Below are 23,824 nucleotides of genomic sequence, written 5' to 3'. Positions count from 1 at the left end.
TTCATCTGAGCAGTTTGAAATGCTGATAACTCCTTGAATAGCTATTAGTTTGGACCTTGTGCTCATTTTGCATCCAGGTGTATAAAGCTTATACCCTGAACATAAGTCAGGTAACCCGCTGAGTAACTTAGAGTAGAGAGGCTATATACATTCTTTTGTGTTGAATATTGTATCTTCACACAAGTAAAATACTGCACCAACATCATAGTAAACTTGAAGTAAACCAAGATAGGTTGATTTGGAATAATGTTCATTTCAAATGTTTCTCTTCTCTTTATCTCCCTTTGTCACTGTCCGGTGTTTTTTAAAGCAAAAGGAGGCCTCTATTGGATGGGGAAAAAAAAGCCTTTTCATTGATAATTTTGAAAGCAACTTAGTGGTAAAGGAAAAAGATCAAATTTTGAAATGTAAGTAAATATTACCAATATTTGTTTCTCTGAAAGGATTGAATTCTTAACTATAGTTGAGAGTTAATTTTTTTCTTTTTACATTTAAAGCTTTTCAGAGGCAGGAAATAAGGCACCACTCTCAAAAGCGTTAATGTGGCATATTTCACTAGCTCAAATCATCTTTTGCTAATCTTTAAAATGATAAAAGTATAAAAGAAGTTCATTTAATAGATTTTGAAATGTTATAATAGATTTTATATAATATGTAATTAGAGAAGTGTTTTACTTAGCTTTGGTAAATAGAATATACAACCATTTTTCTTAAGTTTTTGAGATAATTGTGTAAGATATATACAGCAGTGCCCCCTAATCTGTGGGAGATACATTCCAGGACTCCCAGTGGATTCCTAAAACCATGAATAATATCGATGCATATACATGTTATGTTTTTACCTCTGTATACTATGGTAAAGTTTAACTTATAAAATAGGTGCCGTTAAGAGATTAACAGCAATATAATAAAATTGAATAATTATAACAGTATACTATAATACAAATTGTGTGAAAGTAGTTTCTCTTTCTCTCAAAATATACTATTTTCAGACTGCAATTGACCTCGGATAACTGAAACCACTGATCGTGAAACCGTGGATAAGGGGAATGATGTCTTCTCTCTCAATGAATGCTATATCTCAGTAGCTTTAGAATTTTATAAAATATGTTTACCTTTAGTAGGAAAAATCTATTCTCGGTAGATTAAAAAAATGAAAACCTACACTAGGAAGTTCCCATTAATTGCCTAAAATGATTGTTTTAATAGCAAATTCTTACTGACTTGTGTGAACAGAACCTAGCCAGGTAATCAGACTAGTTAAAATCGAGTGAGTTTGCAGAGTACTGTAAGATGGTCCTTTTCTGAAGGAAGCTCACATACTGTTTGGTAAAATTGGGAGATGTGAATATTTCCTATCTGATAAGTCAGTTAAAAAAAAAACATTAGATGAATTAAATTTAATGGAGTTTAATTGAACAAAGAACAAGAATCAGGGAGCCCCCAGAGCCAGAGTATTTCAGATCAACTCCTAAGGCTGCCGAATGGTCAGATAACATTTATGGACAGAGAAAGGGAAATGAAGTACAGAGATAGCTGGATTGGTTACAGGTCAGACTTCGCTTTATTTGAACAGGGTGTGAACAGTTGACCACCCGTGACTGGCTGAAACTTGACAGCTGTGATTGGCTGAGACTCTACTACTTGTTGCAAGGGTGGGTTTTACAGTCTGTTTAGACATCAAGTTAGCTATAGTTCACTAGGTACAGAAAAACCTTAGGGCAAACTGAAAATGTGTATGGAGGCAGCTGTAGGCCAAACTTAATTCAGTTTAACAGCGGTATTATATGTTACTAAGTGCCAAATTGTGGTTTTATTAGTAATGATTGCTGTAGAGGTTCCATGGGGAGAAAGATCACTGTAAGCCAAGATAATCAGGGAATTAGAAAAAAATCTGAGACACGCCTTGAAGATTTTTAGATATATTTGAGACTGCCTTGGTGACAGTGAGCGGCTGCTGTGCCCCGCCCCCAACCTTAGCAAAAGCTCTATTTTATTTACCTGAAAAGGGACAACCCTGAAATGGTAAAGCCGGGAGAGTAACAGAGAGAGATACTCTGGATACTCCAACGAAGTTTTACTAGTTTAGCAGGTGTCATATAATTGTCCTCTTGTCCAATAAGCCCTGATTTCTTGGGATTTTTGAGGTGGGAGAGAGGCATGGAAGATACTCAGGATATGGAATGGTATGGCTGAACATTGGTGACCTATAAAGGCTTCTATGCAGAGAAGTGGTGAAAACAATGTTCGTATTAATTTAATAATTAGAACTCATTTATTGAACACTTTTTAAGTTATCAGAACAATATAAGAGAGTTCTTATTTCTGTTTCACAGGTGACCATACTAAGTCGTAGAGAAATATTAGAGAGCTTGAAAGAGGTTAAATAGCTGGTTAAGTGGTAAAGCCTGTATTCATACCAGAGTATAATCTTGCCATTCAGGTTTGTTTGGACAGGGAGAGAAATTCAAGATAGGATGACTACTAGTTACTGTTTTTGAAGCTCCAAGGTAATCTGAGTAATTTTTTTTGTAGAGACAGAGTCTCACTGTACCGCCCTTGGTAGAGTGCCGTGGCATCACACGGCTCACAGCAACCTCTAACTCTTGGGCTTATGCGATTCTCTTGCCTCAGCCTCCCGAGTAGCTGGGACTACAGGCACCCGCCACAACGCCCGATTCTCTTGCCTCAGCCTCCCGAGTAGCTGGGACTACAGGCACCCGCCACAACGCCCAGCTATTTTTTTGTTGCAGTTTGGCCGGGTTCGAACCCGCCACCCTCGGCATATGGGGCCGGCGCCCCACTCACTGAGCCACAGGCGCCGCCCTAATCTGAGTAATTTTACTAATGTTTCTGAACGTTGGGTTTGTGATCTCTAGATCATTGTCAAATGACTTCTTGGGAAAAGTAGAAAAGATTGACATAGGCATATAATAAGTATTATTTATTATTTCAGTGAACATCAACTGATAGAAATTGGTAGAGTTCCACATTATTAAGGATTTTGTTGCTTTCATTGAGTTTACATTTTCTTGTACAGAGAAACCTTAGGGAAAACTGAAAGAGAGAGAGAGATAATTAATTTCATTGCGTTTACATTTTCTTTGATTCCCTATAAGGTCAAAATCAGAATTTATTTTTAGAAATTTATTGATCAATTGAACTATCTTCATGTCCTTTAATTTTCTTTATAAAGACTCCCTCTGAGGTGGATGTGGTATAGAAAAGAATGATGGTGGACTGAACACCTGCTAGGGTAACATGTTATTTTAAACCTCTGAGCCCTGTGAATCAGTGGTGGTGTTATCCATAACAACGAATATTCCACAGATTTCTTAAGCACGTGCTAGGTGCTATGCTAAGAACTTATACCTTGGAGAAACATGCAGAGAATTAAAATGTTAAATGATACAAGGTAAAAAGAGACCAAGCTATAGTATTAATACAGAGAGTCAGAAAAAGTATTGGTGCTAAGACTTAGAGGGTAAAGAAAAGTTAATCAGAGTGAATAAAAAGGATGAAATAGGTAGCCCTTGTAGCTTAAGAGAAAATCATGTGCCTGGAGATGATTAAGAGGATGGAAGCGTAGAGCTTTAAAACCTGGGAGGGAGGAATAGCAGGAGGATGAGTCTGTAGGCAGGCAGGGCCAAGCCTGTTTTCTTAGTGGTGGAGAACCTTTGGATTGTTGATCTTGGGAGTAATCTGAGCCTGTATTTATTTACTTTGAGTATCTTCTTTGGCAGTAAAGTGGTGTGGGCTGGGGTTCAAGGTTGAGCAGCTGGTAAGAAACAGAGCTCAAATTTGCAGGCCTTGGTTCTGCTTCTCTTTAAGTTTGTTTGAGCCTAGACCATTTTAAGATACCTACAGTGTTCAGGCCCATTGATCAGGAACAAGGTGGGGTGGGGCTTTTAGCACAAGCAGAGTTTCTGGAAATCAGTGCAGAAAGACAAGAGATTAAATGAGACACCATGAGCTAACAGGTTGAACATCCCAAATCAGAAATTCAGAATGTCCCCAAATCTGACATTTTTTTGAGTGCCAACATGACACTCAAAAGAAAATGCTCATTGGAGCAGACTAGTCTGCACATCTGGCTCTGTTGGACGCTGGGGACACTGGGATAACAAGGCACGCCATTCCAGCCTCTGAAGACTAGGGCACTGTCGTGCATCATCAAGCCTCAGAATACCTCCTAAGCTACAGACCGAATGGAGCTAGTTACAAATTTTGAAGTCGGTTAATTCCTGTGTGCACCTATGGTTCCCATATCATACGCAGTTTATTCTTCCTTCTCTGGTTCTAGAACTCTTTCCTATAGTGAATCAGATACTTAACTCTTCACAAAATATTCGTCTCCTGCCCTAACTGAGGTTTTCCTCCAAAGGATACCACTTTCCCTGTGGTCCTCTCAAGTGGTGACTGCTGATTTCTTCCATTTTGTTACTTTCAGTCTATCATTCTTCCAGGAAAAGACCCTGTGATCCTCTGTCAAGGCTACTACTCCTGTCTTTATCTCTTTCCTCCCTACCTCAGTCTTTCACATTCCTTGAGGATTTGCACACCTGGCGTAAGTTTTTCATCTCATTCACTCATTCAAGTGATTTTTAACTTCTGTGAGTGCTGGGATTTTGGTCTGTTTTGTTTGTTGCTGTATTCTCAGATTCTAGAACAGTAGCTGGCACATAGGAAGTACCTAATTAATGTTTATTAAATACATAAATGCTTTTAAGCTTCAAAGTAAATTAATTTTTAAAACTCATGACTGACCTCTGTCTCTAGAACTTTTACAGTCTACTCCCAGGATCAAGCCTTGGACCTTATTGTTGCTTTAAACAAGGCCACCTCTGAACTTTTTCCATGTAATACATGTTAATTATTGAAAATTTAGAAAATAGGTGGGCAAAAACAAAACACCAGTCATCTAGATACCTACAGAGAAAGTAGATAAACATGCTTTATATATATATTTTTCGACCTTTTTCTATACACGTGCATAAATATTTTTACATTTAATGGGGAATCATATGCATATTTTTAAAATCTAAGTATGGTGTTTGTGTGTGTTTAACTTTAGGGTTTTTTGTGAAATCTTTACAGGTATAGTCATGTGCATGATAACTTTTTGGTCAGTGATGGAAGGTGGTCACATAAGATTATAATATATTTTTACTATATCTTTTCAATATTTAGATATGTTTACATACACGAATACTGAGCAATGTCTTACAGTTGCCCACAGCATTCAGTAGGTATGTAGCCTAGGAGCAGTAGGCTGTATTGTGTATAGCACGGATGCGCGGTAGGCTGTCCCGTCTAGTTAGCGTGATGCACTCTGATGTTTGCACAGTGACACAGTAGCCTGACAACTCATTTCTCAGAGTGTATCCTTGTTGTTAAGCAACTCATGACTGTAATTATTATTTATTCACTCAAAATGCATGAGTGCCTGCTCTGTGCAGGGTACTATGTCAGTTGCTGAAGATAAAACATTGAAGAAAATGGTCCTGCACTAAGGATTCTTAGGTAAATCTAGTAAGTGATGACATCATTGTTCATGGCTACATAATGTTCCATTGAGTGATAAACCATATTTTAATCAACCCCCTATTCTTTGAACTTGGGGCTAATTTTTTTTTTTTTTTTTACTATTAAATACATGGCTGTCATGATTATGGCCTTAGGATACATTCATAGAAAGGGATTTTTGGCTTCAGAGTATATATATTTTTAACATGTTATTATGGTGAATAGTCGCATTTATATTCTCACCAGGAAAGTCTGTAAAGTAGTTTATGGTAGTACCCATACCAGTAGGAGCATTTTGTTGTTTTTTTTTTTTAGTGATTGCTAATTTGGCAGGTGAAAACAGTTTTTTTCTGTATTGAGGTGTAATTTATATACCATAAAATTCACCCATTTTTTAAGTGTTTGATAATTTTTAGTAAATGTACAAAGTTGTGCAGTTACTGCCACAATCCAATTTTGGAGTATTTTTGTTGCCTAAAATATCCCTTGATCCCATTTGTAAATAATCCCCATTCCCACCCCCGGTCTTGGGTACCCAGTAATATGCCATCTCTATAGATCTGCTCTTTTTTGACATTTGACATTTCATATAAGTAGAGTCATAAAATATGTGTTCTTATGTATTGAGGTACATCCATGTTGTTGACTCTGTCATTAGCTTGGTCCTTTTATCTTTTACTTTTTATTGTGATAAAATATACATAACATAAAATTTGCCTTATAATCCATTTTCAAGTAGACAGTTTAGTAAGATTAAGTACACTCACATTGTTGTGCAACCACAGCCAGCACCCATCTCCAGGACTTTAAAATCATCCCTAGGTGAAATAGTACCCATTAAACAATAACTCCCGATTTCCTTCTCCCCCGTCCCTGGTAACTGTCATTCTCCTTTCTGTCACTGTGAATTTGACCATTCTAGGTGCTTCATGTAAGTAGATTCATACAATATAGTCTTTTTGTATCTGGCTTATTTCACCTAGAATAATGTCCTCAAATTTCCTTCACGTTGTAGCATGTATCAGAATTTCATTCCTTTTAAAGACTGATGTATAAACTGTATTTTGTTTATCTATTCTTCCATCTGTGGATACTTGGTTGCCTCAGCATTTTGGCTGTTAAGAATAATGCTGGTGTTACATCCTTCGTATTAACCTGGATGGAAGTGGAAGACATTATTCTTAGTAAAGCATCACAAGAATGGAGAAGCATGAATCCTATGTACTCAATTTTGAAATGAGGACAATTAATGACAAGGTTATGAGGGGGGAACAGAAAGAGGGAAGGGGGGGTGGGGCCTTGGTGTGTGTCACACTTCATGGGGGCAAGACATGATTGCAAGAGGGACTTTACCTAACAATTGCAATCAGTGTAACCTGGCTTATTGTACCCTCAATGAATCCCCAACAATTAAAAAAAAAAAAGAATAATGCTGGTGTAAACATTTGTGTATAAGTGTGTAGCCTGTGATTTTGTTTCTCTTGGGTAGAAACATAGAAAGGGAATCACTGGGTAAAATGGTAATTGCATGTTTAACCTCATAAGAAATGGCCAGCCTGTAGTAACTAAATGCCTGTAGTTGTTTTCTTTCGCACCAGAGGTGCATGAGCATTCTGTTTTCTCTTCACCCTCCTCAACACTTCTTGTGGTCAGTCTTTTTAATTTTGACCATTCTGGTGGATGTGGTATCTCACTGTGGGGTTAATTTGCATTTTCTAAGTGACTGATTCTGGTACTAAATGCTTAATATCCTGCTTTTCTGGCTGTAGCCTCCTGTCATTGCAATTCTCACTCATTTTCCCAGGACATTTAGTCTTAAGCTTTATCAAGACCTCTAGTCTCAGTACCTCTTGTTTCGGCCTTTGTTCTACCTCCGGCTCCCTCCTCAATCACTTTTCTTCACAGTGTGCTTAGCTTCTAATCTTTGACCAGTTTTGCCATCTACTCTGCTTCTAAATATCAGCTGCTGAATGCTATGGGGAAAAAGAAATCACAGTTACATGTTATGACACCACTATGAATTTTTCTATAACTTTTTATTTTGATTTAATTTCAAACTTTTACATAAAAGTTGTATTATTAGTACAGTGAGCTCTCATATTCTTTTCCTGGTTTCCCAATTGTTATACGCTGTCCCATTTGCTCTACTATATTCTCTTTCTCTGTGTATGATATAGTATTAATAGTATATGTAATAGTAATTAAATTAAAATGCATCATGCAACATATATAAAACACATTTGCATATTAACTTTTCCTGATTCATTTGGGAGTAAGCTGGGGACTGACTTTTTACCCCTAGGTACTTTAGTGTGTATTTCCTTAGAGCAAGAATATTCCCTTACATAGTAAAATTTTTGAGTCATCAAAAGCAGATAATTTAACATTTATGCAATAGTATTATTTAATTTACTGTCCACATTCCATTTTGTTAATTATCTCGACAATTCCTTTATGGCTTTTTTCCTTAAACTTAAAGACTTATAATTCGCAGCTCAGGCTTAGATTTGGTCATCATTTTTGATAACAGCCCTTTCCCTTCTTCTGTGTGACTAATTTAAACCTTCTTCATTATTAAGACTTTTGGTCTTTTCTTTTTCCTTTTACTTCATTGTTTTTGAGATTATTTATTGAGGTTTTGCAGCTTCCTGCCCCTTCTTTTCCTTAATGTACAGATATTTGGATCTTCATTTTGTCTCTTTTCTTTGTAGAATATATATTCTTCCTGAGTAAGAAAATTCTCTTTATGTGAGCAGTAGCTCATTGTAGCCATTAGTGGCTATTTAAATTAAAGTTAAGTTAAATTAAGAATTTAGCTCCATTTCAAGTCTTGTTCTGTTGCCCTGGGTAAAATGCAGTGGCATTATCATAGCTCACTAAAACCTCCAACTCCTGGGTTCAAGCACTCCTCCTGCCTCAGCCTCCAGAGTAGCTGGGCCTACTTGCATGCATCACTATACCCGGCTAGTTTTTCTATTTTTTTGTGGAGACAGGCTCTCGCTCTTGCTCAGGGAGGTCTCCAACTTCTGAGCTCAAGCAGTGCTACAGTCTCCGCCTCCCAGAGGCTAGGAGTACAGGCCTGAGCCACTGCACCCAGCCATTTCAAGCGCTCAGTAGCTCCATTTGGCTGATGGCTACTTTATTGTGACAGCACATCTCTAGATTCCTTTCTTTCCCAATGTTTGAAGGATTTTCCTGCTTCTTTATCAATAAGAAGCCCACCACGAACTGGCCGTTCCTCATGTATGTATTCTCTTGTCTCATTCCTTATTCACGTGCACCTAACACTTCACTCACAAAGAACTACATGTGCTTTCTTCATGCCTTTTTCACTTTTATGTGCCCCTGCCTGGTGTGCTCTTCCACATCATTCTGAGAGACCTACCCAGAATTGACAGCCTCTTCTGTTCTTACTTCACTACTCCTACCAGATTGTAATAATTCGACACACATTCTTTTGTTACTAAAGCTGAGAGATCCTTCCCAAGTAGGGACTGTACTTTATCTTTGTGTCCTCATGACCCAGCATTAAAATACATGTTGAATTGAAATGTGGATGTAGTCTGTACCCTCCAGGCCTTCCACAGGCTAAAGATCATTTGTGTAGACTCCTGTGTCTATGAAAATGGAATAGCCTTCCCTGTAACACTGCCTGAGTTCTCTTTTCTACCCCATCTCTTAGCCAAGCTTGAACCCTGGACCTTGACTTCTGCCTGGATTTTGAACAAGTTTTTCCTGCTATTTTTCTAATCATCTAGAATCCAGGGTAACTCTCCACCCTCCCAGATATTTATACTTTAGGAGTATCAACCCACTCATGGTTCTGTGTGTGCACTTGAGTGGAATCACAGTATCATGTTTTTTTTGGGCCCAGAATGTCCTTTCATCCTCATTCAAAATATTAGGCAACACACACCATAAGCAAAATAATCCTTTCCCTGTGACAGATCTAGTCACTCTGTCCTATAACTTGCCTTTATTGTTTCTGTTTGTGTTGTTTCCTGTTATGCTGTGACTTGTTAACTTCTCTGTCCTTCTGAGAGTAGTGGCCATTCCTTATTCCAGTCATATAGCTCAGGAACTTTTTCATTTTCGATTACATACCTATTAAGTGGGAAAACAAGAATTTGAACCCAGATGTGCTTTTTGTGCCTTTTTTTTTTTCTTTTGGCATCCCCAGCATTTGCACATATGTGGTGCTCAAGGAAATGCCTCTTGAATTGACCAGTGACCACAGCTCTCTGTAGATTCTAGATTCTACATCTCCCGTCTTTTTGGGATGTTAACGTATTTGGGCTTTGAAGTCAGATACTCTGGGTTCATATCCTCACTTCACTGCTTACCAGCTGGTCAGCCTGAGCAAATTTCATTATCTAAGCCTCAGTCTTCTCATCTCTGGACAGTTGCCTCCTTTAAGGGATAGTGTGGAGAGTAGAGGAGATGGGGCGGAGAGGTCATTCATCGTGGAGCCTCTCAGTTCTAAGCTCACTGCTTGGCCTGGTGCTCTGACTTAGCTCCGAGTCTCTCCTGTCCCGTGGCACTCTGCGATTCTCTCTCTCTCTTTCTTTTTTTTTTTCTGGCAGAGCCAATAAGACATTTAAGTAAATTTGTAGTAGATAGCAAAAAGAGAACCCTGGAGAAAGGTCTGAGCTAGAGTCCTATTGGTGGGGAGACATTGACTCAAAGCTGCTAGTTAGAACTTTGAAACCTGAGCTAGGGTATATAAAAGACACCTGTATGGTGTCAGGAGTCATAGGTCTTCTGGCAGCCCTATTTTCAAATATTTTTTATAGGCTTTCTATTTTCTATTGACATCCGTAAAACACAGGGTCATACGTTTGGAATCAGCATAGACATGTAAAGTGCCCCTTTGCTGCAATCCACTAAAGGTTTATGTTTTTTTTTTTTTTTTTTGTGGTTTTTGGCCTATGCTGGGTTTGAACCCACCACCTCTGGCATATGGGGCCGGCGCCTTACTCCTTTGAGCCACAGGCACCGCCTGGTTTATGTTTTTGTATTAAATATTCTTTCTTGTCATTAGATCACACATCCTAGGTTTTAATTTACAAGCTGTGGTCATAGATGTGACCCCATTTGGCAAGTAGGAAGAAGTCGCCAAAGGAAATAACTTGCAGAAACAAATTTCATTAGTATTATATTGTCTTTTTAGTCAATAAGTTATATATATATGTATACACACACACACATATATGTGCATATACATATATATATATATAGTTCATCACCCCGTTAGGTGATTCTGCATCAGAGAATGGAGTGAGGGGTAAGAGGAGGAGGAGGATCATGGAACTGGAGGTATGAGGAGAGAGGTTACCACAATAGTCTTTGAATCTAGATGCTTCGTGGATGATTTGTGTATGATTAAATTCCCAAGACATATTTTATTCTTGTAATAATGTTTTTTTTTTTAAAGAGACAGAGTCTCACTTTGTATATGGGGCTGGGACCCTACTCACTGAGCCACAGGCGCCACCCTATTTTTGTAATAATAATTTTGATAGTTTCCTTAGAATAATCAAATGGTTCTTTAAAGGAAAATTGCTTATACCAGGGCCTTTTGGTCACTGCTTTTACAGAGAATCCATTAGATAAAATGGTTAATCTTCTACATCTTTATAGTTTTGTCTTACTACGAAAATCAAGAGTGAAATACTTTAGAGAAGAATGACACTGAAGATTGATTTGTTTCCAGTATCCTTGATTTATTCTTCATTGTCTAATAAGAAAGAGGTCATGACTTTCCATGTATGTATTTAATTGTTCACTATGACCATTAATGTTAGCAAAGAGAGCATTCTTGAATTTAAGCTTTTGTTTCCTGATAATGCAGTAACCTTATTTCCGAAGTTAAGAACAGATCATCGCCGTGATTTTGAGAACTTGGAATAGAAGCCATTTTATATTTTCAGTTCTTTAACTCTTAAAATTAAAGAGCTACATAAATTTATAGTGTTGGTAGGGAGAGAATGGTATCTTGGCTTGCTTGCAGTCGTGGTCTTTTGATTACAGTTTATGGTTCATGTTAAAACAAAATTTAAAAAATACATATGAATAACTTGAAGAAGACAGACATGTTTCATGCTAATTACAACTCTTACATATTAAATGACTGCCACTTTTCTAGCAGAGGGAAAGAGTGGATTGATCAGAAGAGGTAAAATTGTATCGTGGATAAAATATTTTGTCTATTGCCTGTCATTTATTAGATCTAGCTCCTTAAACAGGATAATAAAAGAGATGAGAAAGTATTAAGCAGTGTTCAAACTACACAATATGTAAGTAGGTAATTGTGCTCCAGGGTTTTATGACGTGTTAGCCACAGCTGAACATTTTTAAAAGATGACAATCTCGAGAGGTCTAATTATTTCATGGCTTACATTTGCCTAATCAGAATGTGTATTCTGAATGGGCATTTCATCTTTTTGATGGAAACCTTTATTGCATAGTAGTTAGTTTTAGAGTTTAGAAAGAGAAAAAAGTAGGAAAAGAAACCCATTTTTGCCATAGAAGATTGGAACATTTTGTTTATATGTTGCATATATGCTGCCTATCTTAGGAAAAAAGGAAGAAAGAAATGAAAAGCTTATAAAGCTCTGAGTTCTCTGTGAGAGCCACTTTTGGTGAAGGGCTTGCTCTCTCTGTTCTCTTAGTATGGGAGAGTAGCTTTGCCAACGTTCTCAATGTGGATCAGGTTCTCAACCCTCAAGCAATAATTGAGACAGAGAGAGTTAAGCCAGGGATTCTTTTTCTTTCAAAAATAGTTTTTCTTTTTTCCCCAGTTGCCCCAGCTTCCCAGCTTTCCCACTTTATCTCATTTAAAACAGGAGTGAGGCCAGTGAGGACTGGATTTGCCATTTGTATTATATGGCAGCCATTTTCCATACATTGGATGAGCTAAATGGGTATCTCCAAGATTTTGAGAAGTTTATATTACAAACATGATTTAAATGTGATATGCTAAAAATTGTAACCCCTGAAACATCTGAGCATTTTGAGAAGTCAAGTGCCTTATAAAGTGCTTGCCACCAAGAAGGCTTTCAGAATTAGTGGTTCGCATCCTTGTGTGTATTTCTGCCAAATAAATATCCATCTGTTTTCTCCTAAGTGGTTGATTTCTTGGTCTGTTATGTGTAGCTTTTTCTCCTCTTAGATAATGAAATGCAGTTTGTTAGAGGTCTGTTTCCATGCATTGTCTATTTTGTCTGAGAAGTGTTTTTTTTTTTTCTGTTTGCTGTTTAAGCCCCTTTCATGTGGAAGGAGGGCTGATTAGTGGAGGGGAGTTCTAAATTTTCTTTGCATAAACTTTAATTTTCCTGACAACTTACTGGTTTCTGTAGGGAAATGGCACATGCCGATGCCGTGTTGGTACCTTTCTCTTCATCCATTACTGGGTTTGCTTTTTTTGACAAAGTTATTTGTCATCCATTTACTCACTTACCATGGTCATAAATATGTTATGGTTCAGGGTTACATTTATCTCACATTTCATTGAAGATAGAGTTTGTATTCTTCTTTTTTCTTGCTACTGCGTAAGTTTTGAGAGAAACTTTACTCTGCAATCTTGACATTGGAAGTTCCTGTGCTCTTTTTCTTTCCTGTCACAATGTTTCTCAAAGAGTTCATAATGAAGCATATAAAGTGACCCATTGTCACTCCAGCAGGAGAGAGTACTGTATCAGTTCAAGGAATACCATCTTGATTTAAGTTCTCTGTATGTACTTTGGCCTCCACCTCTTCAAATATTTACTTAGAATTTTTTGCCCCAAATCTGAGTAACAAGTCTCTGTATTAATACCTCCTTAAAAAAAAATTGTTAAGTTTATGAAATTGTGAAAAGCTAAAACCACTTGCTCCCTCTCTTGGTCTCTATAGTTAATACTGACCAAGTTTTAATGGTTCTTCAGAGTGGGAAGTTAGTAAATAAGAAGCTTGGTTAGTAAATAAGGGGCTATCACAGGGTCCATTGTTGATGAAGTAGAAAATTGGGTGCTGAATGGCTTCAGAGAGTATGATATCTAACAGTTTATTTTATGTCTTTTATAATCACTCATAGAAGAGAAAATCCTGATCCTGGAATGACTGATATAAGCCTGTCAAACAAGTTACAGGTCAGGTATCACTAACGTAGAAACTTAAGTTATCGAGGTGATCTCTAGGCAGTGTTGAAACCAGATCAATTCAAATTAAGTTGTGATTGACTTAGTACTAATACTAGGTTTTAGAGCTAATAGGCTTCTACTTTTTTCCCTAATCCAGAGAAACTTAAAATTCATCAAATTTCTAGTGCTTTTTTCATAAATTACACGTAGCAAAAATACATATGTAAGATGTTTTTAATGATATGAAAAAAGAGACTAAATTACATGTATAAATAGTTTTGTTGATCAGGTTTTCTTAAATGACCTATGGGTGCCATTAAATTCTTGATGTAAATATAGTACAAATTAGAAAGTCTTAGCAGGCTGGGCATGGTGGTTCACACCTATAATCCTAGCACTCTGGGAGGCCAAGGTGGGTGGATTGCCTGAGAGCTCCCTGGTTCAAGACTAGCCTGAGCAAGAGACTGACCCCATTTCTAAATCTAGCCGGGAGTTATGGCAGGTGCCTGTAAGTCCCAGCTACTGGGGAGGCTGAGGCAAGAGAATCGCTTGAGCCCAGGAGTTTGAGGTTGCTGTGAGCTACAATGCCATGACACTCTCCCCAAGGCAACAAAGTGAGACTCATGTCTCAAAAAAAAAAAAAAAAAAAAAGTCTTAGCAAACAAGGATGTATCATCTGGAATACTATTTTTAGATTATCATAGATTAACTATGTTTAGTGGCCTGGAAAGAGGAAAGGAACTAATTTAGACTGATAAGGATTTTCTAACTGGTGGTCCCTAACCTTTTTGACACCAGGGATTGGTTTCAGGGAAGACGGTTTTTCCAAGGATGGCACAGGAGGGCAAGGGGATTAGATTCTCATAGGGACGGCACACCTACATCCCTTCCATGTATGTTTTACTGTAGGGTCTGCACTCCTATGAGAATCTAATGCCACCCATTATCTGAGGAGTCAGAGCTCAGAGTGATGGGCAGTGGCTGTAAATAGACCCGAAGCTTCCCTTGCCCACTGCACACCTCATGCTGTGTTCTGGTTTCTAAGAGACCACAGACCAGACTGGGTACCATTCCCAGGTCCTGGGGGTGGGGACCACAGTTGTACAGTGTTAAAACATTCCGTGATTGATCGTAAAAATTAAAGATGGAAAAGACTTCAGTAATTTGATTTTTGCATGGGTGATTGGATTTCCCCTATAGTTGATATATAGGTATTCAGGCTTCCTTTTTGTGACTGGTATAAATGCAAGTCAAGTGTTCATTTATTATATAAACACCCGAATGCCTAGAACAATCTAGCAGGTGTGCCAAATACTAGAAATATGGTAGTGTGCAAGACACGTGGCACCTACGATTTAGTATTATCAAAATGAAATGGGATGAATTACATCTGGAGCAGATTTGGGTGAAAAAAAAGTGACGGGTATATTCATGTGCTTTGTTTCTGAGCAGTGGTGATGTTTTTTCTATTTGGTTTTCTCCACGTTCTGTTTGCAATAGATGTTATTTATCTGAAAGATAACTTTTAACCAGAATGAATGATCAAAGATAATTTATAGAAAAAAAATTGGTTCAGTGGTTGTTGGAAACATTTTTTTCCCAAATCAACTATGTAGTCTCAGAGGGATGGAGGGAGGAGGGTGGGGCCTTGGTGTGTGTCACACTTTATGGGGGCAAGACATGATTGCAAGAGGGACTTTACCTAACAATTGCAATCAGTGTAACTGGCTTATTGTACCCTCAATGAATCCCCAACAATAAAAAAAAAAAAAAAAAAAAAAAAGAATTTATAAAGGGCAATCAAAAAATGCTACCATATTGAAAAACTTGCTTCAAGGCTTTGTATGTTATTGCCAAAGAGGGCTAATAAAATGAGCAATTTAGTTCTTATAAAGGAAAAAAAAAATCACTTAAAATGGGTAAATTTTATATGTACAAAATACAAATCAATAAAGTTATTTTAAGAAATTGAAAAAAAAAGGATATGATAAACTGAACAGGGTATTTTAAAATGTATCAATTACTTTGTTAACATTTTTTATTAGGTGCATAGTAACATTTTAATTTATTCAGAGTTCTAAATATTGATTAGGGGAGAAGAGACCCCCCCCCCACCTAACTCATTCAGGCTGGACTGTGTCTTACATTTTGTGTCCCTTGAGGCTGCACAGGTAGTAGTGGTTAAGTGAAAGGTTTTGTTGAAGATGTTTTGTCTTGGCAGGATTGATACAACCATAATACTAACAGAATTGAGAAAAAGTGTTTAAACTGGAAGGCTACTCTTTTAAAAGGAGCTATTTTGAACATTTTAATTCTGTGGTAAACAAGTAAAAATGTTTTAAGTTAATTATATTTTTTTCATTGGTATACTTTTTAACTATTCAGTTCTCTGAAGAAGCCTCTTGGTCTCAGATTACCCAGTTTCCTGTAAGTTAATCTTTACATTTTACATTGTAGTATGATGTGCTAAACTTTTTAAGAGAAGGACTTTCTATTAAAATTTAGAAGTTCTTAATTTATTTGAGAAACTGACACTCTTTAGGAATTTTAAAGTACATCTGATGAATGAGCCAGGAAGTTGTATCTGAGAAGTGGAGACGCTGCTTTCTGTTTTTCAAAGAATTAAGAAACATTTAGAAGTGATTCCTTATTAAAGGAATGAACTATGAGAGGTGTCTTTTGTTGAAATCCAGTAAGTTACTTACTGGCAGTTATACTTCCAAATCTAGGACTTATTTAGTAGAATGATAAGCTTTTAGCCCCTCCCCAACTTTAAAAATTAATAATGATCATGCTTAATCTCTAATTCATGCTTTATACTTATTATAAAATAATAACATGTATATGTTTAAAAATCAGTTCAAGATGATCTTGTTCAAGGTACCAAATCATTTTCTAGGTACAGAAATAATATAAAAAGTAGATATAGAGGCACAGTTAAAAGGAAAAGTTTGTTTCTCTGCTTAAAACTAAATGAGGATAATTATTTAGAAATTTATTTTAAAATATAAAAAAATTACTTAGTAAAGAACTAATACTTGCAGAAACTTGAACTCATCAGTTATGTGGCTCCTCTTGGTGTAATTCAAACTTTTGATATTTGTCTTTTACCTACCATAGATTTAACTGAATCCTGAATGAATCAAAATGACTGTTTTCACTCCTTTGTCTTATTTTGTCTTTTAAAGTCATCACCCTTATTGAGGTAAAACTGCATAAAATAAAATTCACTAATTTTAAGTGTGCAGTTTTAGTTATTACAATATACAGTTGTGTAACCACCACCACCATAATCATGATAGTAAGTTTCCATACCTGAGAGCTTCCTTGCATATTTTTGAAGTCAATCCTGTGGTGCCTGGATCTGCTTTCATATTGCATTTTTGTAACATTTCATATAAAATACATAAATCATGTATAATTTGTATGTAGTTTTCCTTATCTTTTCTTTTACATAGCATCACGATTTGGAGATTCACTCATATTGTGTTTCTCAGTACTTACTTCTTTTTAATTGCTGAATAGTATTCTGTTATGTGGCTTCATCAAAGTGCGTATATTCATTCACCATTTGATGTTTGTGTTGTTTCCAGTTTGTGGCTGATAAAAATAAGATCATGTTGAACATTAAGCTTTTGTGTGGGCATGTGTGTAAATACCTTGGGTAAGAACTTTGCTCTATTCTAGATGTAAGATTTCATTTCTTAGTGTTGGTAGGCAAGATAGAGAAGTATATTAAATGAAAAGATTAATATTTATCTTAGGGAAAGAGTTGAATTGTTATTATTCTCTTTTATTCTTTATTCCCTGCCCTTAAAGCTATTACTTCTTTCCTTTAAACCACTCCTAATATGGTAATCCATATTTAAAACTCTTATTAAATATGTGCTGGATTTTGAATAAGTTAGTTGAATCCTGGCCATATTGCAAGACTTCCTCCTATCCTCTATTTTCTTATACTCAGTTTTATTGTTGGGAGCCTTTTTCATTTCTTTCTATATCACCTCCTTTCTTTTCAGGATTGGGAATTAATGTAATTTAAATTAAATGATATACTGGAGAAGCTGCAGACCAGCTTCTTGTAATGTCATATGTTAGAGGTTTGTTAGAAATTCGACTGCATGACCATGTCAATATGACTAATAACTTAATTAAAGCCTGTGAAGTGAACTGTATTTGCTGACTTATGTGTATATGTCATAATCTTCTTGGCAGAGTAAGTCTAAGAGTTAATGTAGAAGACAAGGGATACTTGAAAACTTGGTCCTGGCCCTTGCAAGTACATGTGTATAGTATACATACTTGTGTCCATGTACACATCCTGTGTTTCTTAAGTTAGGGATTTTAGGTTTAAATTGGCTTAAATTTTAGGTTTGAGTTTATCAAGTTTCACATACATACAGGTTATTCTGATCCTTTTATCATTTATGTTCAGCATTCAGAGAATTAGAGTTTACATGGAGACGAGGGGGAAAATAGCTAAGAGACAGCTCTTGCAGGGGTGGACAGGCATTGGGATTGAGATAAAACAGTTTTGCTTATTTTGCAGTTGAGCAGTCTGTAAGAACCTATAAAAATGCCTTCTTTAAAACAAAGTGGGTTTTGGTGTTCTGGGGGCTACAAAGATTAATCTGATACATAGCCTGCCTGAAAGAAGGCCACAGTAGCTCAGCAACAGAGCTCAGGGCCTGGAACTAGCTAAAGTACCAGTAAATATGTGTCATAGTTTGCTGATACCTGATGTAATAATATACATCGAGATTAGTACAAGAAGCTAAAATTCTTCCATTTTTCCTAGGTCCGATTTTCTCCTTCATTACCTCTCCAATTCCAGCTTCCTTCTCTTCTAAACAGTGAAACAGGTGCTATATCAGTCACTCCACTGCTTTATAGTGTGTGTTGTGAGAATTTCCTAGTAGAGAAACTGTTGTTTTGGAGCCTCTTGATAAGTTTAAAAAAAAGAATATTGGCATAAGATGCAGCAGAGCTATGCGCATACAGTTCTCGTACAAAGATGGACTCTTGCAATAGAAGTGATAGAAGACAATGGAAGATAACAAAGTAAAATTTGGAAGAAAATGTGTTATTTGAGAGGAAGGAAAACTCAAAATACCATTGTCAGCCAGGTGCAGTGACTCATGCTTGTAGTCGTAGCACTATGGGAGGCTGAGGATTGAGCACTCTGAGGCAGGAGGATTGCTTGAGACCAGGAGTTAGAGGTTTCAGTGAGCTATAATGATGCCACTTGCACTCTTTCCTGGGCCACAGAGCGAGACACTATCTCAAAAAAAAAAAAAAAAAAAAGAGAAAAGAAAAAAGAAATGGTATGGTGATTATGGTAATGTTTATCTATCAGGATTTTCTCTTTTCTTTGTTTCTTTTCTTTCTTTTTTTTTTTTTTTTTTGTAGAGGCAGAGTCTCACTTTATTGCCCTTGGTAGAGTGCTGTGGCATCACAGCTCACAGCAACCTCCAACTCCTGGGCTTAGGCGATTCTCCTGCCTCAGCCTCCTGAGTAGCTGGGACTACAGGTGCCCGCCACAACGCCCAGCTATTTTTTGTTGCAGTTCAGCCTTGGCCAGGTTTGAACCCACTACCCTCGGTATATGGGGCCAGCGCCCTACTCACTGAGCCACAGGCACTGCCCAGGATTTTCTCTTTTCTAGCTTGCTTGTTCATATCTCCTTTTGTTTTTTCTTTTATTCTCCCTTAATTTCTTTGAAGTGTTTGTGTATTATTTGCACGTTAGTCTTGTTCTTCCCAGGTGCTCTGTAGTGAAATGTGTAGTGAACTTGGTCAGCTTTTTATTGACATTAAAGTTTTGTTTGTTTAAGGTAGGCAATTTGTTTTAATGTTTTCTATATATGTTATTGATCACTCGTTAGCTCTTGATTTGCTTCTGCTTTTCTACTTGGCATAACCAGAAATTAACTTAATTTGAAGTTTTTAGCCAGGATATAAACACACTACTGCATTCCCAATTATAGAATAGCAGTGCTCTATTGGAGAAGTTTGTGTCTCCTTTTTTTTTAGCTTGTAATTTTGGGAAAGTTTCAAACGTTGACCTGTTCAGATCTGTGAGGCATACCTTGTCATCAGTGGACTGATAACATGTTTTTTGCTACTCATACTGTTTTAAGCCAGAGCACTATTTGTTATAACTCGTTAAATAGATCACTGTAAATCAGTTAGATTGCTGTTCGATTGGTATGTGGAGAGATGAGATAGGAAATCTGACTTGCTCAGGCATTTGAATCCTTTGAACATCAGGTTTAAATGTTTCTTTATCATTTGTATTTTGAAATAATTTGAATTTATACAAAGTTGTAATAATAATACAAATAATTTCTACAGACATATTAGCAAGATTAACTGATCATTAACATTTTGCCCCATTTGCTTAATCATTGTCTTTTTTTAAAAATGAACTGTTTGAGAGTAAGTTAGTACATATGTCATATCTCTTTAGCTTGTAATACTTCATCATGTAGTTAATAAGAATAAGAATATTGACTTATACAATTACCTTGTAGTTATCAAATTAAGGAAATAATACATTTCGTGATCAGATTCCCCTAGTTGTCCCAGTGACATTCTTTAATAATTTTTTTTCCTGCCCAGGATCCAGCCTAGAATCATTCACTGCATTTAGTTGTTATATCCCTTTATTCTCCCTTAATCAGGAACATTTCTTCACCTTTTTTTGGGTCCTTAATGACATTGATATCTTTGAAAACAGTGACAGACCATCTATTTGTAGAATCTCAGTTTGAGCTTGTCTAATATATCATTATTAAATTTAGGAAATATGGTTTTGGCAAAAACGTTGCAATTGTGATGTGTGCTTCTCAGGTACATCAAGAGACACGTCCATTTGTTCAGTGACACTAACTTTTGCCTTTTGGTTAATGCTATGTATGATGCTGGTTTTCTCTACGTAAGCTATTACTTTTCCTTTTGTAGTAAGTAATTTGTAAGGAGACACTTTGAGACTCTATATATTAGTCCTCTTCAAACTAAAATCCACAAAGAATTTAAAAATTCATTCTCTGATAATTTTGCCTGAATCAGTTATTACTATGATGGTAATAATTTGGGTATTTAATTGGCTTTAGACGTTTAATTGCAGGAGCTCAGTGCTATAGAAGGGACCCTGTTACAGTACAAGGATCATTATTTGCCTGTAGTCTAGCTTGATGCTCCAGAGCACCAGAATGTGGAGACTAGTAGATCTGGCTATAAGTCCTGCCTCTGTCACTTACTAGCTCCGTGATCTTGAACAGGTTCTTAACATCTCCAGACTTCCGTTTTATGACATGTAGAGTTGGTAATAATAGCACCTGCCTTTTTAGGGTGGAATGAGGAGTACATGTGCTTGTAGAACTCTCAGGAAGGTATCTGTTACATTATAAATACTTATATGCAGGAAACATGTTCATGTTTTACAGCAGTGGTCCCCAGCCTTTTTGCACCAGGGACTGGTTTAATGGAAGCTAATTATTTTCATGGATGTGGTGGGAGGGGTATATTCCAGGATTATTTGAGTGCATTACATTTACCTCAGATCATAAGGCGTTAGGTTGCATGAGGAGTGCATAACCTAGATCCCTCATGTGCAGGCTTTGGGCTCCTATGAAAATCTGACCTAGCTGCTGATCTGACAGGAGGTGGGTCTCGGGCCATGATGCAAACATGGGGGTGTGGCTGTAAATACAGATGAAGTTTCACTCACTTACCTGCTGCTTACCTCCTGCTGTGTGGCCCAGTTCCTGACAGGTCAGAAAGCGAGTCCAGGCCGTGGACCAGGGTTGGGGACTGCAGTTTTGTAGGCCAAGATAGATAATTTTATGTTTCAGCTATTGTACTGTGATAAAAATCTCAACGTTTTAGGAAGTTCTACTAAAGCAAAGTTAGGCTCTTGGAATTATTTTAACTGTGTGAAGGATATTCTATCAAGTTACAACTCCTAGGGGATTTTGAATTATTTTAAAAATCTTTTTATTATCTGTATTTTTGGAGACAGGGTCTTGCTCAGTTGCTTGGCTAGGGTGCAGTAGTGTCATCATAGCTCATTGTAATGTCTAACTCCAGCCTCAAGCCGTATTCCTGCCTCAGCTTCCAGAGTAGCTGGGATGGAAGGTGTGTGCCACTATGCCCAGCTAATTTTTCTTATCTTTTCTTCCTTCTCTTTTTTTTTTTTTTTTTTTCCAGAGACACTCTCACTTTATCACTAGAGTGCCATGGAGTCACAGCAACCTCTAACTCCTGGGCTTAGGCGATTCTCTTGCCTCAGCCTCCCATGTAGCTGGGACTACAGGCGCCTGCCACAACGCTTGGCTATTTTTTGTTGTTGTTGTTGTTGCAGTTTGTTGGCTGGGGCTGGGTTCGAACCTGTCACCCTTGGTATTTGGGGCTGGTGCCCTACCCATTGAGCTACAGGCGCCACCCCCAGCTAATTTTCTATTTTTTATAGAGATGGGGTCTCACTGTTGCCTAGGCTCGTCTTGAACGCCTCACCTCAAGTGATCCTTCCACCTCAGCCTCCTGAAGTGTTAGGATTACAGGTGTGAGCTGGTGTGCCCAGCCTTAAATCATTTATTTATATATGTATAGTATAAGTAGATTATAAAGGAGATTTGAGGGTTTAGTTATTTTTTTATTTTTTAGTGTCAGGATTTCACTCTGCAGCACAGGCTGGAGTGCAGTGATGCAATCATAGCTCACTGCAACCTCAAACTCCTGGTCTTAAGTGATCCTCCAGCCTCCAGAGTAGCTGGGACTACAGGTGTGTACCACCACACCTGGCTAATTTTTAAAAGTTGTTTTTAGAGATGAAAAGCACTCATTGTATTGCCAAGGCTGGTCTTGAACTCTTGGCCTCAAGCAATACTCCGGCCTCAGCCTTCCAAGTGCTGGCATTACAGGCATGAGCCACTGCACCAGAGTTAGTCTCTACAAAAAAAGTTAAGAAAAAATAGCTGCACATGGTGGCGTGCACCTGTCCTTGAGGCTACAGTGAGCTATGATTGCCCCACCATAGTCCAGCCTGGGCAGCAGAGAGAGACCCTATTTGTATCAAAGGAAAAAAAATATCTTTATAGCATAGAAAATATGCATTATTTCAGCATTAAATATGCTTTTAAAATTAGTTCATGAAATGGGAATTTTGGATGCTTTTTTCATGGTGTTTTTAAAATCATGTTGCTGATATAAATATTACACTGTTTGCTTTCATGAAATCGTAAGGCTTTTTCTAAAATTTAGAAATTGAGGCCAATATACATCTTAGACCAGTGTACATAGAGAGAAAAAGTACTTACGTTAGTATTCTAGGATGTTTTATTTGAGGTATACATGTTTTGACTGAAATCTATTTATAATTATAGGAAAAAATGCAGGAAAAAGTCATCGAAACACCTAAACCTAAAATCTACCTGTGTGTGTGGCTTTCTGAAGCTATTTTAAGTTTATACAGTAATAATGGTATTAGATTATTATTTAAAAATTAGAGTGGATAAGGATATTACCAGTAAAACTATTAATAGTAATATGTTTAAAATGCTACTTCAGTTACCTAGAAATGTAGCTTATGAAAAATTAAGTCTTTTCAATTAAAATTTTTTTACTGTTGGGTGGCGCCTGTGGCTCAGTCGGTAAGGCGCTGGCCCCATATACCGAGGGTGGTGGGTTCAAACCCGGCCCCGGCCAAACTGCAACCAAAAAATAGCCGGGCGTTGTGGCGGGCGCCTGTAGTCCCAGCTACTCGGGAGGCTGAGGCAAGAGAATCGCTTAAGCCCAGGAGCTGGAGGTTGCTGTGAGCTGTGTGAGGCCATGGCACTCTACCGAGGGCCATAAAGTGAGACTCTGTCTCTACCAAAAAAAAAAAATAAATAAATAAAATTAAATTAAAAAAAAAAATTTTTTTACTGTTTATTTCTGCAGTGCAAGCTATCATTATGACTGCTTGTGTGATGTATTTGTTAATGGGATGAAGATATAAGGATTTTTATTTTGTTTTTATAGTTAGCCCCTAATTTACAAACTTTCTGTTTTTTTGTTTGGAAGTTAAGTTTGAGTAGGATACAATGTTTTCTGTGGGAATGCAGTTTTACTTTCTAGACAAGCCTTGTAAGGTGGTTAACCTATAGCAGTGCCACTACTGTAGAAATCTGAATCTGT

The 23,824-nt window shown here is 37.2% G+C and overlaps 1 protein-coding gene across 13 annotated transcripts in view; it reads left to right on the top strand.

The window, feature by feature from the left end:
* ZFAND6 (zinc finger AN1-type containing 6) overlaps positions 1 to 23,824 on the top strand; it is a 95,924-nt gene that overhangs the window by 18,475 nt on the left and 53,625 nt on the right. For 2 of the 13 annotated variants that reach the window (XM_053595779.1, XM_053595772.1), the window contains exon 2: positions 18,445 to 18,508. The exons of the other annotated variants lie outside the window; for them this stretch is intronic. The gene's annotated coding sequence lies outside the window, so the exon portion shown is untranslated. The remainder of the gene's footprint in view (positions 1 to 18,444; positions 18,509 to 23,824) is intronic. 13 annotated transcript variants of the gene reach the window in all.

Source organism: Nycticebus coucang, chromosome 6 (genome assembly GCF_027406575.1).
Source record: "Nycticebus coucang isolate mNycCou1 chromosome 6, mNycCou1.pri, whole genome shotgun sequence".
Classification (NCBI taxonomy): Eukaryota; Metazoa; Chordata; class Mammalia; order Primates; family Lorisidae; genus Nycticebus; species Nycticebus coucang.
This window is presented reverse-complemented; position numbering and strand designations above follow the sequence as displayed.